The sequence below is a fragment of the Uranotaenia lowii genome, chromosome 2, assembly GCF_029784155.1.
Source record: "Uranotaenia lowii strain MFRU-FL chromosome 2, ASM2978415v1, whole genome shotgun sequence".
NCBI classification, from domain to species: domain Eukaryota; kingdom Metazoa; phylum Arthropoda; class Insecta; order Diptera; family Culicidae; genus Uranotaenia; species Uranotaenia lowii.
Genome location: NC_073692.1, coordinates 402,429,288 through 402,446,430, shown reverse-complemented (window position 1 = coordinate 402,446,430; position 17,143 = coordinate 402,429,288). Strand labels below are relative to the sequence as shown.

The 17,143-nt window shown below is 34.7% G+C and overlaps 1 protein-coding gene across 8 annotated transcripts in view; it reads left to right on the top strand.

Moving 5' to 3' along the window:
- The window catches only part of LOC129744475 (msx2-interacting protein-like), a 523,727-nt gene that overhangs the window by 384,685 nt on the left and 121,899 nt on the right, over window positions 1–17,143 (top strand). For all 8 annotated transcript variants that reach the window (XM_055737003.1, XM_055737004.1, XM_055737000.1 and 5 more), the window contains one exon: window positions 9,973–9,991. The gene's annotated coding sequence lies outside the window, so the exon portion shown is untranslated. The remainder of the gene's footprint in view (window positions 1–9,972; window positions 9,992–17,143) is intronic.

The following is a 17,143-nucleotide window of genomic DNA, read 5'->3' as shown; positions in this document are numbered from 1 at the left end:
AATGCCTTAACAGAACTTAGTTAAGTAATCTGTTTTCAGTTGTTTTGTTAGTCGAAGTTTCCGAACACAAATCTTCCAAACAATTCGAGATGTCTTCACAAACCAATTTTAATGTAACAAATTAACTTTAGAATACTCTTCAATCACAATTTGTCAACTACTTACTCTTAAACGCCTGAAAGTAGGCAAATAAAAAATATGCACGAAAAATCTACCGCAGTAATTTCTGAACTGCTTTTAACTTTTGCCGTCTCAAGAATGGAACACTAGAGATGATTTCCGTTTTCCATTATATTTTATTCAAATGCAAGCATTTTTTTCAGCTTTCAGTCGCCATCGGGTTAACATAAATGGAAATCTACTTCATTTTTATTCTTTTACAGACTCACCAAAAGTGCAGAAAAACAAAAGGTGTAGGCTGCAATTTAAAATAATTGCTCTTGAAAATAAAACCCAGTCCTTCTATGCATTTTATGCTGGATTCACGAGAAATCAACTTTGAAGTTAGAGCAACGCTTTTTGAAGTCTTCCGTTGAGCACTGAGCAGTATTAGAATATTGTCCCGATGCCTTGAAGCGTTTTTAAGTTCCTTTTTTCCCGAGATTTAACTTCATTTGCCTCCAGAAGAAAAGTCATTAGTCCATCACGCAAAAAGCCCTTTTCCTATACACAAAAAACACACCCACAAACAGAGACATCAACCTAGGAACGAATCTCGTTAATTTGCATATTTTTGCATACATTTAGCGGAAGCGAAGCGTAAAATTTACGCCTTTTTCCTCCCGCACAACAGATTGGATAAGAAGGGGATCCATCAACCAACAACTATGGCAATCACCAGCATCATCCGACTTTTTAGCTGCTCCCAAAGAAAACGTGCGCCATCGCTCATTAGCATTAGGGCTCAATAAGCAGAAGTAGGAAGTGGCTTGCCATTTGATTCCTTCCCATTCCACCCACAACAAATCCTGGGTAGGGAGGGCCATTTTCCGACACTCAGCATTATTGCTAATTGATGAATGATATCCGACACAGCTTGGGTGAGTCATTTGGTTTGGTCTGCGGAAAGGGTTATTTCGAAGGAAAGAAGCTGTTTTTTTTTCTTTCTTTGAAGGGAAAGCAACTCATAATGCTCGGCAAACTTCATTAAATATACACAGATTGAAATCAATGCTAATATTAAGGTACATTATGCGGCGCATATTTTCGGGAAGACATCTTTCAGCAGAAACAATTACTTTAAATCTGATTGATAATCAGTTGCTTTAATTTGAGAGGAAGTTTTAGATTTGTATGAAACTAGGCAGGGTGGGGTATTGAAGTCCGAGGAAGGTTACTATTATGATGTGAGACCCCTCCCTCTTACAGTTAAGGGGAAGAGGCCTCCCAAACAATAGACAAATGTTCGCATAACTCGAGAACCGATCGAGCAAATGGTACCAAATTTGACATGGGAGGGTATTTGGGTACGGATCTCTTACAATTCTTTACATAACTCAAAAACTAATCAAGCAAATGGAACCAAATTTGGCATAGGATTTGTACGAGAAATGTTTCAATCAATATTTGGCACTCCTCCCTTCTTCCAATGGAGAAATAGGAAAGGGGTAGGGGAAAGTTCCATACAATTTTTGAATAACTGGAGAACAAATCGAGTGAATGGAAACAAAATTTGGCATGGGAGGATATGAGAGCACGATGAATGATTTCCTGAATGTTTGGTATCCCTCCTCCCTTTCAGTAAGAAGAAAGGAAGAGGCAGGGGGTTCCTTTACAATTTGTTACACAACTCGAAAAATCTTCATGTAAATGGAATTAAATTGGGCATGGAAGAGTATCTGAATTCGAAAAATATTTCTGTGATTGTTTCAAACCCCTCCCTTCTTCCATTGGGAAGATTGAAAAGGAGGAGGATCCATAAATATTTAATTGTTTATCTCAAGAACAATTTGAGCGAATTTGCCGTGGGAGGGTATTTGTAAACAAAACAGGTTTCTATTGATATTTGGTTGGGCGATATAAAAAGAGATATTTGGCATTGGAGAACATGTGATACGAGGAATGGTTATATTATTTTTCCATTTTTTTTACTAGAGATATTAGAAGGGAGATTATATTTTTTTTGCATAAATTGAGAAGTTATCTAAGAAATGGAACCAAACTTCACATGGAAAATAATAAGGGCAAAGAAGATTGTTCTTGTGTTATATGAGACACCACTTTTCTTCCAGTGAGTACATATTAAGGGGAGGGAGGGCTTAATACAATTTTGTCGGCCTAACTTGAGAATTAATTGAGTGAATAGAATCAAATTTGGCATGCGAAGGTATAGGAGTACGAAATATGTTTCTATGACTGTTCTAAACCCCTTCACATTGCAGGGAAAAGATGGGTAGGATGGGAGGGGTTTCATATAACTTTGTTGTATCGCTAAAGAACTTATCAACTAATGGATTCAAATTTTTTTTGTTTGGGTTCGAAAAATTGGTATAATAATTAGAAACGCCTAACTCTTTCAAGTAATGGTGATGAAAAAGGGAAAAGGTGGGAAGAGGGGGGGAGGGGGGATGAAGGATGTTTCCATACAACTTTGTTGAGTATAAGTCGAGCACTTATCAATCAAAAGGAACCATCTTTTATGAGAGAGGTTGTTTGCGTACAAGTAATTTTAAAACCTCCCTTTTTTCAGGGTGAAGAAGGAAGGGAGATATGTGTTTATTCGTATTTAACTATGCATAACTCAAAAACTTATCAAACAGATAGAGCCAAATGTAGTATGTGACGTTATTTATATGCTAACATTGTTTTATGGTACTTCGTGAGCCCTCCCAACTTTGAAAGAGGGGAAGGGTGGAGAGTTCATACCGATAAAACATACATTTTGGCTTAAAAAAGAATTTATAAAATTAAAAAAAAAAAACACTGTGAAATATCAAGGTATACTTGTTTTAACATCTTTATGTCATTCTCAAAAGCTGAAATTGATTAAAAATAATGCAACCAACAAAAATCTAAATTTCAATAATGTTTGCAATGTTCAATTATTTTCAGAAGGTCTAGCGAAGCACATCAGGTCAGCTAGTTTTCAATTTAAGTTGCTCTACATTTTGAATGTCTTATGTTGCAATGTCAAATCCAGTTAGTTTTGTGTTTCTTCAACCCTCTTTTATGAAATTGGAATTGCAATTAGTGTCTCAAATTTCATTACGTGCCTTTCATTTGTTCATTCCGAACATGCATTCTTCATCCATTGCATGAATTTTCATGCAATTTTGCCGTAGAAGCGATTCGATTTTTGTATCTTCAGTTAGGAAAAAAATATAATTTTTTTTTAAGACCAGACAAGTAACTTTTTTGTGTAAACACTAAAGCATATTTAGTTTTCACACCTTAAGTTTCAAATTCGTACTTTGACCCTTTTGGAAGCTCAATAATGCCAATAGGTACTATAAAATGTAACAACGAAACAAATGAGCTCTGGTTTAGCACATTATAGCATAGAAACTGGTCATATTTTTGATTTTGAAAACACCAAAATTTAAGAAAGAGTAGCAGGATACAACGCAAAAATAACTTCAGAAACCTTTTACATAGAACTAAGAGGGAACAACAATGTTGTAAACAGACAACGAGATTCATGTAATTTTAAAACAGCATACGACCCCGTCATTTCCAAATTAACACAGACACTGACACACAAATGAAAACGAAAAACAAAACAAACTGAGCCAGAACAAATTAGTATGGACGAAAGCTAGTAATTTGTAAGTTTGAAATCAAAACTTGTTATTGTAGTATTCAATTGTAATTTAAAATATATTTCAGTGTCCACTGAAGAGGAGCAAACGCCAAAGTAGCTCGAAACGTCTGGATAACTGGTAAAAAACAGTTTTCAATTTGTAAAACTCGCCGAAAAACGTCGATTAAATTCAACAACAATACATCGCGGCCATTAACCAACATCCATCAAAACTATAAAATGAAATTAATTCTAATCCAAATTTGACATAAAAATGCTTTCATTTGGAAAAAGGCATCGTTTGAATCTCAAAACAAGCAAAAAAAGGCAAAGCTTCCACAACCATGTTTGAAAATTATTTAAAAAAAAAATAGAAAAAATGAGAAGTGTAAATTTTAACAATTTTAATGAAATAATTAATAACAAATAAATTCATTGATTGTATCGCAATTTTCATAATACATTTTGAAACCAACATATGCTGCTTTATAGTGTAGAAAAAGAGCATTTCTTTATATTCAATGGAATTGTTTTAAACAGCGATCAAAGCAAATAAGTGAATTCACGTCACAAAAGAGGAAACTTTTTTTAGTTTTACGAGGAAATTTTCACAATTTTTGAATTTAAAGTAAAAAGATCTTCTTTGAAAATTTTCAAATTTTGCTTCACACGCTTGCCCATCTAGTAGGCCTTGATTTTTTCCATAGTCGAAAGCAAACACGCAGCAACATGTTCGGCTATACAGTTCGCAGTAGCAAACCAATTGATTTGAAAAAATATTTATTTTATCATCTTCACTTTCCACTACCCTCGAAATTTCAACGAATTTAACGCCGATGATTTATCCATCCTTCAAGATTCAACTTTTTGAAGATCTGGTTAATATCAAGACTTAATGGATTTCCGAAAAAAGCATAGATGAAGCACGATTTCTTTGAACATAACCATTTTAGGATTTTTAGTATTTTACTTGATCTTCTCAATAAAATTTTCTTTAAATTCTCTATTTTCACTCATTTTCACCAATCCAAAGTTTTCTAATATGACAATCTCTTCAAGTACCATCCAACATCTTCTGACGCATCAAAAGTCGGAATAACGAAAAAGTCAACCGCACGCAACGAGAGCACTATGTCAACTGAACAAACTACGATCTTAAGTCATACTCCAAAAAAGATATTAGATGTTGTTCAACAATATTTTTAAAATAATTTTTCAATTTATAATGTCTTGAATTGCTCATTTTCAAGCCCGTCAACCACAGGATGAAAATTTAAAAAAAACACGAATGGCTTCTTAGCATAGCCAATGAATTCGTTTGTTCATAGAAATTTAGTAAAAGTTATACTATTCCATAAAGTTATACTGATGGCTTTTCAACTTAACTTAGGCTTGCCATACTTTTAGATAAAACGGAATATCGCCGAAAAAAGCGGGACATTTAAGAAACTCTTGAAATCCCAATTTTATCCAACGCTAAGCTAGGAAACGTTCGATAAGTGTAATATCTTCTAAGAAAATGTCGAGAAAATAAAATACTTTGAACTTAACGTTCAATTATAGAGTTCTAACTGGAGTTGGCCTCAGGCCCAAAAATGCACGATAACCGAGCGTGTTCGATTTGAAAACCGTCCGAATAACGAACGAGTACTGTACATGTTCTTTCAGCTAAATTACTTCACAGTAAGTAATAAAATGAAAAGATAATTGTAATTTTCTTGTAAAAATTGCTTTGTCAAAAAAATGTCCATCTTTGTATACTTTGGAAACTTGAGTAGAAAACGTTGTAAGGCTATGACCATTTAGTATCCGGGCACTTTATTTCGGTGATAACTACGTTAATGGAGCTCGGATATGCAAAACTTTAGTAGTGTTGTGTTGGTTATAAAAAGGACTATCTTGCCTGTTTTTGATAGATTTTTATGTTGACAAGTGTTTGAGACATTAACGATGCAAAAATACATGGTAAAAAATATTTTGTACAAATTTGCTCCTTTTACGCATTTTGTGCCTCGAAAATTCTTCATTGTTGACTTGAAAGCACATGAACTGTTAATTTTTTCTTACTTTTTTTCGGACTAAATGATTGAGAAGTATAAGGAACCACTCTAGGATCCACACGAAGTTCAAACCAACCATCGAAGTGCAACCCTTGATCTTAAATATGGTAAAATGTCTGTGGTTATTGGGGATAACTGAATACAGACTCCTTAAATAATGCAAAAAATCCATTTCCGGTAGGCAAAAAGTGTCGCCTGACTAGTAGACACCAAGTAAATAACTAATTATAATCAGTTCCAAAGATCGCAATCTGTACATCCGGTTTTTACGCAATATGACAGATGTGTTCTGATGGACAACAAAATTTATGTTAAAACCGGATTTAAGAAATCAAATTCTTCGAGATGCCTACTCATAAAAAGGTTCCTACCAGATTCCAATTGCTTTTTCCAGGTAAGTTTGTGTAAAACATCATGATTTTGCAAAGGTTTTGCTTCTGTGGTAAAAAAAAATAAATCAATACATGACTGAAAAAAGTGTGCAAAGATAAAAATGAGATTTTATGAAAAAGATAGAATATTTCTTGAAATCATTGATAATTTTTTTTATATATTTTAACATTAAATGTCATATTAACACCTTCATATCCACCATAGAAAGTTTTTCGATGAAATGAATAATTTTTAAAATACACACGTTTGTAACTGCCCGGATACTAAATGATCATAGCCTTAGCTGAGAGTAATCTAAAACAAAATTTTGAAGGAAGTGTATGATTTTTCCGAACAATTTTTTAACAGCCGTTCAAGTTCTACATTTAAATAAAAATACGCATTATTCAAACTTTCACCTCTTAAAACATATGTTTATTATTTGATTGAAATTAGTTTTCTTTAGCTTGCAAGTCTTGTTCTATTTTATTCAGAATGTGACTTTTCTTTATCATTTATTCACGAAAATCTAAACGTGGTGTTTAAACTTAAGGGATGCGGCTAGGATTCTGGAGAAAAATCTGGAGCCATAATCATTTGGAAACAACTTAAAGAATATTTTCTTCATTCAAATAATATCAACATCGCAGAAATGGCGCGAAGAACGCTCTACTATCAGAATCATATTGGGATGCATAAAACTACACGAGTAACCTTATCTTGTATTATATAAGCTCTGGACAATGCCAATCATTTTAAGAAAAATGACATAAAAAGAACATATTATTTTCATTATTTAAATGATTTCCAGTGTTGAACCAACGAATTTTAAATGAACCTGGATTAAGGTTTTTTTAGTGTAATCAGGGAATCTTCTTAATAATATCAATTAACATTTAAAGCTTTATAGATGAATGTTATGTTATTTTAGTAAGAACAATTCAAGATAAGAACGTCATAAATAGATAAAGAAAATTTAAAGAAAATCAACAGGTGTTCAAAATGATCGAGGAGAGATTTTATAAAAAGCATTTTCATGAAGCATGGACCAACTATTTTGAAGTGGTTCAATCTGAGAGGGTTGATTCTACCACAAAAGTTTCCGCATGAAATGACAGCGGGACGGTGGGAGATTTTCTAAAAAAGCAGGACATGTCAATTTTTTTAAGCTTATCTGAATATTCTGGATGAATTTAAATGCCGAAAATTCTTTTCCATAGAAATATCCACCATACAAAATTAAACCCAAATCGGTAATTAAGGATTCTACTAAATCGTCTCATATTTTACTCTGATACTTGGTGATCCAAAACGTTTTCAAAAGCCAAAAGTCAATTTTTGGAGCAGTTTTAAACCACTATCTCATTTTAAAACCATCTCTCTGTGAAATCCTCATAAGCTCTGGAGTGTCAATATTGGAAGTTTGAAGGCTTACTGATCTTTTTAGGGATTATGAATTTACGAAATCATTAATTTGGACGCTTATTTAAAGTAAAACTTAAAGCTCAGACTATTCAAAGTCTAAGAAAAAAAACTAAAAACTTTTTTCGAAACAGCCTGGAGATTGGTTATCGAGTGCTCAATAAAAATTATTTAGTGCACGAGTAAGCTCTATTTAAAAGCAAGATGGTGATGTTATATTTATTTTTTCAAATCATGAACAAAAAAATATTCAAAAACAAGTGATGTAAAAGCCAATCAATCATTCAAACAGCCTTCCAAGTTGTTTCAGTTACATTAAAAAATATATAAATTGAAAAGAGATTAAAAACGTTGCGTAATTTCAGAATCATAAGATTAACAAAATCAGAAACCAAGTATTTTAGACGATTTTTTGAAGTTTGTTATGTTTCAGTACTTTTATCAATCTGAAATTTCTAAACGATTTTAAACACTTTTCTTCCAATTGCACCCAGATTTTCAACACATTGACTAACGATTTTTGCAGCAAAACTATAATCCCTGGAATGCAAAGTTTTATCCGATTTAAGTGAAGTTTTCACTTTACAAAAAAATATGAAAAATATAAATGTAAATATCTTCCAGTATTTTTTATAAATAAGCCGAAGCTTCTAATGAATGAGCATTCCTGAAAATACTTCACATTTATATTTAGCCTTTTTATGTTGAACAAAGTAGCGCTTATGTGAAATAGTAAATATATAGAATAAAGTAGGTATAGTTGTGATTCGTAGATTTGATCATAATTTGGGTGCAATTCGATAAATGATGTAGAATAGGATTGGATAAATCAGGCTGACAAAAAAGTCTAATGATAACGAACTTTAAAAAATCCTAAAAAGTTTTAAGTTTCTCATTTCGCCACATTTAAAAATACTTTCCTTTTTTTGCTGTGACAACTTGAACAGTGTTGATTGAATGAAAAGTAATGTAATGTACATAATATATGTGAAGCTTCTTACATGTTATTTAAAAAAAAATTTAGACATTGAATAACGTAAAATTGAATGCTTGCAGCCAAATATTGTTTTGTTTCATTTTCAACTGGTGATTTCCTAGCTGAAAGTTTTAAACATACCACATGCCCCTTGCGATTTTGGCGTCTTAACATTTTGTGTTACCTTAAATTGAACCTTTCTAAGCAGAACCGGCCAAAATCGAGAGGGATCTGTATTTTGAAGTTCAGTTTAAATTGAATATGTATGGCTATCAATCATTTTTAAGCTTTAATATACTTTAATTTTCCTGAGTTTCTAGTAAGAAATCCATTTTTCAATTAAATAGTGCCTTCAAAAAAAAATCTGAATGTACTTTCATTTAACATTGATTGTTTACAACATTGATAAAATATTCAACAAGTTAATGACAACAATCTGTAAGTAGTATATTTTCATTTATTTTAATGAAAAATGCGGAAAATTACTAAAGGTAAAACAATTGTAAAAGTTCAACCTTCAAATTACGAGAACTTGGAAAAAGTGGAAAATCGCATTTTATATTTATTTTTGTTCTTGTATTTGTTAATTTCCGACTGTTCAAGATGATTTTTACGGAAAAATCGAAAACATGAAACAAAGGGGGAAGTCTACCTAGCTATGAACTTTGGTAAAATTCAAGTTGATTTCAGATGAAATATACACAGTTACTGTTTCAAAAAGTATCAGAGGTAATCCGATAAGGATTATAAGAAAAGATTTGTTGATCAACAAATTTCGGAAGATTTCGGCACCGGGATTTCGGTCGGTTCCACTTCTTAATATTTGTTTGTTTCGTCATAACGTCTCTTAAGAACAAGGATTAAGAAAAAAGAATTCCATAATTCCGTCTTCCCATTCGGAGAATGCTGATTAACTAATCATATCGCGTCCATTCCTCCCAAACATGGGACACGGGATTGTCCCTCCTTGCTTAAGTCAAACTCGACACAATCGAGGATTTTAGTCTTAACAACAATCGATTACCGTTCAAGCATATCATCCGATTTCGATGCTTAATTTTTTCCCCCAACTAGCTTCCGTATCCGATGGCTTGCTCTCTAGAAAACCAACTGCTGCGGTCGAAACGTGACCGGAAAAATGGCAACGAGTCGTTCCCTTTTTCTTGCCCTGCGATGAATGACGAAGGGATTAGTGAAAATCCTATCAATTTTCCATTGGTGGTAATCCTTTTTCTGGAAATGAATGCTTCCTCGACGAACCGATCCGACGAAGACCATCGGAATCGAGAAGCTGGGCTGTCGCCCATTGATACGATAAACACATTTCTTTTTCTTTTTTTGCTGTCCTTGTACAAAAGAATTAACATCGAACTTTTCTTCTTCTCGTTTTTATCTCTTTTCAGATTTATTTCCTTGGATTTGGTAAGTTGAGGACAGTCTTTGTTTGTGTGTTTTATTCGGCCGGATAAATCTTTTTATTTGTTCTACATATTGGATTCGATTTCATGCAGAGTTGAAGTGAAGATTGAAATATCGAAGATTTTTATATCCAAGTTTTATTCTAATAACATAATACAGGGCCCTGCAATTGAACTGGTACAGAACATTAAGATTGATTATTACGAAGCATACAAACTCGAGTTAGATGTTGTTCACTTTGTTAACATTCTGTCTAAACTGTTAGAGGATAAATTTGATTATTCTATAATTAATTTTTATTTTTGGAAAATAGGCGTCGAACCTTCACGTAATGATTTGATTGTCTTTTTTTAAACGAACACACACATATAGCATCTTGGTAAAACAATCTCTTCAGAGAAAATTTTTTTGTTTTTTTTTAATAACTTTATTTATAGGGGAGAGTTGGGAGACGTGGGCCACTCTGAATATCTCAGATGTGTGTTGTGATAAAATCTCAATCCCACTGTCATCGTTTTTAGCTTTGCGAAAGCATATTTTCCCTATGTTGTTGACTTATATATGCATCATTTGCTTCTTTTATTTATCAAGCGTAAAAAAATCACTTTCACACATAATTAAACAAGTACCCGCACATTGCACCTTAAGTTCATTACATGCTTTTATGATCTAAGTTTCCAATTTGCATATCATAGCTTTTAGGGAATCGTAGGCCACATTTTGTGGGGTATTTTTGGCCACCAATATTTTGATGTTTTTAAACACAATTTAAAAAACGTTTTTTGTATCTGTAAAGTTTTCTTATGCCAAATGAAGAGTTATGAAAAATATTTTGTCCATTTTTTAAAATGCGATAGAGACAAACTTAACTCCTACATAAGGATACCCAACACTCACCTTTTAATTCATCATTACCTTATATTAATAATATTATTTTATTTAATTATTCAAATAATGTGTTCAGTGCAATAATGAACTGTTAAGAGCCCCATAGTTCACTTAAAACTAAAAATTATTTATTTTATCTAAATTTGCCCAGCACAATAAAGTATTTTAATATAAAAAAGCATCCTGTAATGTCAAAAATAAAATAAACCTCAAACTAAAACTATCCTAAAATTAAAATATTGGTAAAGATAGCGAACCTCTGTGATGTAAGACTGAAGTAAGAGGCCATTTCGGTACTGTGCCAAGGTGGAGCCCCAAAATACTTTTAAAAACCTTGTTCTGAATCCTCTTATCCGTCGCGTAGCAGCTAGACCAAATCGGAACTGCAAACATTATCGCTGGGTGCGACACCAGTTTGTAGCTGAGCATCTTTTTTCTAAGACACAAACTTAATTCCTGTTGATGAGAGAATATCGAGATTTTGTTTATTTGTAACATTCAGATTGACTTTCAAAAACAGTAAAATTCCTAGAATTTTTTAACACGGTACCACGGTGCCCCCCTGGACCGTTATTATGAAAAAAAGTGACCATCAAAACCAAGTATAGGGCTCAATTCCTTAGATAATTCTACACATCTGGGCAAATTTTTAAAAAAATCCCTAGTCGAATTTTCGAGAAATCTTGATTTGAAGTTTTTAGGTCAAAGAAACGAATATAAAGCATGAATCACCAAAAATCTGGACGCATTAAAAAGGGTCTATCTCGGAGCTATGTAAACGAAATAAAAATGTTTTGTACTCAAAATGTAGGGTTTTCATTGCACTTTTAAAAGAAAATAATAAAAGAAAATATTCCGATGTTTTTTTTTATGAAATTTCGAACTTTTCATCGAGTACTGCTCATCATAGTTTGGACACCCTATTCACTGCCCTCAGCGGCCATTTGGTTCCACAATCTCTTCATCTCTGTTGCATCTCGAGTCGTCTTACCATTCTTCTTCATCTTCTGCTTGACAATTGCCTACAATTTTTCGATAGGGTGGAATTGAGGGCAGTTGGGTGGGTTGATGTCCTTTTCGACAAAATCCACCCGTTGGTCCGATACCACTGTAGTACCTCTTAGCTGTAGTGGCAGCTTGCCAAATCTGGCGAAAACTTTACTGGTCCTTTGTGTGATTTAATGTACGGAGAAAACGTTTTTCAGGCACTCCTCCTTGTACATTTCGGAGTCCATGGTCTTGTTTTTCACAAAAACCGGGGTTTTTCGTCCGCAGCTGCAAATACCTTGCCAGATAAAACACTTTCTTGCAAACTTATCGGCAATAACGAATTTGAACCTCGCGGGGACATCACCCCGACCACTGGCTTGTAAATTTTTTGGCCAGGAAGCCGCCCAAAATCCATCTTCACGAACGTTTCGTCATCCATAAGGATGCATCCGTCGTACTTCGTTAGAAACTTTTTTTATAACTTTCGGGCCCGTTCGTTGGCTACTACATTCTGCTTCAATGTTCGTATTGGTTGCTTACTGGCCCGATAAGATCGTATTCCTTCGCGCAGACGAATCCTTCAAACGGTACACCGTCTTGTCTTGAATTTCTTGGCGATGTCATAGTCTGACTGCCCTGAGTTTACCTTGATCGTTCTCAACACCTTCAAATGCAGTTTCCGATCCTCAGGTCCTGTAAAACGCAATGAGTAAAATGTACTCATTGTGTGTTAAACGACAATTTGCCACAAAAATACAATCTTTGAACAGCCATAGCTTTTTTGTTTCAAGTCTAATCGAGTTGTAGTCTTCAGGTGAAATGTTAGTCTTAATTGAAATTTTAATAAAATCTACATAATAAAGCAATCGATTGGTAAAGAAAAAAATGTATGATGAAAAACCAGTTTTTTATGCTTCTTTAGAACACTATATCTCAGAATCCCTTTCACACTTGAGATTCAGTGCATCCCCTTCCTGTTGTCCGATTCCACTCAAATTAAGCATATGGCCTTCTGATGACTCCCTTAAACCATTCAAGTGTTTTTTGCAAGTATTTTGATTTTAAAGTAGGTATTTACTAAGACAAATTTGATAAATTAAATAAAAAATATCCTAAATTGTGATTTTTATCAGGGATTAAACCGTGAATAGCTCTTCATACGATGATACAAACAACATATTATGTTCAGCAAAGTTTAAGTGCACAAAAAACCGCATCTTTTGATGGCATTGGTATCAAAAATATTTTACGCCTGGTACACATTTTGGTCAGTTGAATACAAAAATTTTTACCAAAAAAAAATTTTTTTTTCTTGGAAATAGCTTGCTTGTTTTACATTTTGATACAAATTTGGTTTATTTTTCTTTTTTTACGTGTAGTATTTAACTCAAACAAAATTACATAAATATAAAATATATAAATTTTATGAAAAGTGTTGGACCCAGAATTTATTTAAAATCCAATCTTTTGAAAGTGGACTTTTTTCAAAGATCGCGCTTGCGGAACCTCTAGACATGATTTTTTTTTAGTCGGTCCCATACAAATGTTTGTCCTGCACATCCTAATCTACCATTTGGAGGGTGAGCCCCCAGATTCCCAAAAGTTATGCAATTTTGGGACACAGTAATGTACAGTGATATCGGGCCAACGGGTGTATTTTGTCGGAAAGGACATCAACCCACCCAACTGCGGTAATCGATGAAAAGTTCGAAAATTCATAAAAAAACATCGGAATATTTTTTATTATTTTCCTTTAAAGTGCAATAAAAACCCTACATTTTGAGTACAAAACATTTTTATTTCGATTACATAGCTCCGAGACCCTTTTTAATGCGTCCAGATTTTTGATGATCCATGCTTTATATTCGTTTTTTGACCTAAAAACTTCAAACCAAGATTTCTCGAAAATTCGACTAGGAATTTTTTTAAAATTCGCCCAGAGGTGTAGAATTACCTAAGGAATCGAGCCCTATATTTGGTTTTGATGGTCACTTTTTTTTTATAATAACGGTACAGGGGGGCACCGTGACGGTCTATTCAGGAGACGGGTGTATTCCCTGAGAGGCCTCGTCACATAATAAACGTGTGACGCTCTCTTACTCAAGTCAGCCGCTCAGTTTAGCCACACGTTGCAAATGTTGAAGTTCTCCCTCTTTTTTATTTCTCCGAGAATTTGTTTGAGCCCGACTTATAAAATTACCGACATGAGCGTGGTTGCGAACGGATGTATTTCCTGGAGGGCCCCTTCCGTCAAAAAACGTGTTACGCTCTCTTACTCAAGTCAGCCGCTCAGTTTTGCAACGATGTTAAAATATTGACTCCTCTCTATTTGTTTTCACTCTCCGAGAATTTCTACGAGTCTGGCTGGTAAAACTACCAGCATCTCAAAAATCCTGAAAAAATGAGGACCTCTGGCTCGGAGAGCAGCTTCTTTCCACGTCAATGTACCAAGAAAAAACGGTATTAGCTCTCATATTTTGCTTCAACACAATGTGCAATAGATTTTTCCGAAGAAGGGAATTCTCTTAGTCAGCGAAGGCTCTCACTTACTTTTATTTGTTGACAATCTCAATCTTGATTGCAGCTCGATTAATCTCTCCTAGCAAAGATTGGGACGAGCAGACGAGAAAATTTGCACTCTCTTCCAATAGATAATTCGATCTGAGGAGTTTTGCCATCCATGATTCTGAAAAATAGTTTTGGTTACTATAACGCACTTCTTTTAAAATTTGAATTATCTTTTTTGAAATTAATTAATAATAAATTGGCTGAATTACCCTTGTTAATCCTCATCATTCCTCAAATATTTCTTAAATATTGTTGCCCGAAGGAGTTCCTGAAGTGTCAATTTGACACTCCTGATTAAAACTTCTACATTTCTCTTGTTTTTCAACCCCTTTTTTCCTTTTTTTTGGAAATTTTGTATAGTATCTCAAATATGATTTTTAGTCAAAAATAAAAAAAATGCTTCGTAAAAGAGACAGTATAACAGCAACGGAATGCCAAAAAAATCACTTTGTGTCCAATAAACCTGAAGTTAAAAATTAAAGGTTCGTTACGTAGAAAGACATTTTTTTTTTCAAGATCATGACCGCAAAAAAAATGCAAAAAAAGTGATGTTAAAAACGTCCTTCTCAATCAATGTACCGTTAAAATTATTTAAGCCACACCAGATAATATTTGAAAAGAGGATTGGAAAATTGACGTAGTATAAGAAAATTTCAAACATTTGGATTTTCGAAATACGTAACACAGTATTTTTAAGTAATTTTCAATGGTAGCTGTTTATCAAAATTTTTGTCAATCTTCAATTTCTCAGACTTTTTTTCACTTAAATTCAAATTTGCACTGGATTTTCAGTGTAAAAACGCAAGATTTCCCCTATAAATTTATATTCACTCGAAGATTAACGGACTAATAAAGCTACTAGTAAAGCAACTAATCTTTAAATTTTCAACAAATATAGTTGTTGCCCGGGCACTTAATGTAATGTACTATTTTATCATTATTAGTTGCTTCATAAGAGAGCTGGAAAAGGTGGCCAAAATTGGTTCCATGGTTCAAAATAAGTCCGTTATCCTATAGCTTCTAACTCTATTGGACACAAATTGAATTTTTTTTAGCAATTTCGTAGCTGATTTTCAGTATGACCCATAAAAATATGCGAAAATCTGTCATCAATATTAAAAAACACTATTACTGATGATGACATAATTTAAAAACCTTTTTGTTCAATAAGGAATAGTTGTGTCCAAGCGATGTGCCCACTTTCTTTCTCAACTACCCTGTTCAGGCGAGATTTGAATCGGTAGTATACTTCCGCAAATATGTAGATGGAAGCTTACAACAAATCGACACTTGGGAGAGAGGATCCACAGGCCTTCGCTTGAACATACGCCCTCATCAACTGAATAGTTGAGTGGGTTCAAATCTGGAGGCTAAAGATCCTTCACTAAAATTTGCCCGAATCCACAGAAGTTTCTTCTCTGAGAACACGATTATGTGTAATAGCTTTTCCTTCAACTTAGACAGCAATCACTTCGAGCGCTCAAGTTCCAGTGCTTTAATACGTTCTGTTACAAAATGACGCTTCGCTCTTGCCTTTGATAATGTATTTAAGCCATCTTAGACCAAACGTCGCATGGAAAAATTCGATATATTTGTTTTCCTAGCCAGCCGCCTGGATTGATCATACATACAGTGCGTGAACTCCGTGGCCTTCTACTTCCCGGCTTTCGTGGATATGGTCCATCAAGAAGAGAACGTTTCACACGGTAAATAATCACTGGATAGCAAGTTCCAGCCTCCGTAATTTGCATGGAAGATTTTTGGGGAAGAAGCAAACTGGCCATTATCTCCTTTGTGTACATTTAGCCGATAATCGATTGCTCGTCTCGTACTACACCTACTCTAGCGAAGACCTGTTTTACAGGACAGTCGCCCGGACTCTCTCGCAATATGTCCAGCCCAGCGTATCCGTCCAGCTTTCGCCACCTTCTGGATACTGGGTTCACCGTAGTGTCGCGCGAGCTCATGGTTCATTCTTCGCCTCCATACTCCGTTCTTCTGAATGCCGCCAAAGATGGTTCTTAACACTTGTCGCTGAAATACTCCGAGTGTGCTCAGGTCCTTCTCGAGCAATGCCCACGTCTCGTGCCCGTGGAGGACAACCGATCTTATGAGCGTTATGTACAGGTTACAAGTCTTCTCTACCGCAGTTGCTTGTGGAGTCTGCGGTCACCAGTGAGCCGAGATAGACAAAGTCTTCGACTAGCTCCAGCTCGTCGCCGTCGATCGTGATCTTGTAATTACTGGACAAGCGGGTTCGGTCGGTCTCGAATCCGCAGGCTAGCTTGTACTTCGTCTTGGACGTATTAATAACTTATCCGATCCTTCCTGCTTCACGTTTCAGTTTGCGGTAGATCTCCTCCACCGCCGCAGATGATTCGCCGACTATATTAATGTCATCAGCAAAGCAGATAAGTTGACTGAATCTGATGAAAATCGTGCCCCGCATGTCGCCCACTGCTCGTGGAATAACACCTTCTAGCGCCACGTTGAACATCATGCAGGATAGAACATCGCCTTGTCAAAGCCCTCAGCACGAATCGAATGAACTCGACAATTCATCTGAGATCCGCATACAGTACTGCATTCCACCCATCGTTGCATCGTCCGGATCAGTTTGGTACGAAGAAGCGTTTTCGTCCATGATATTCGATAGCTCGTCACGGTTGATCGTGTCGTATGCGGCTTTGAAGTCGATGAATAGATGGT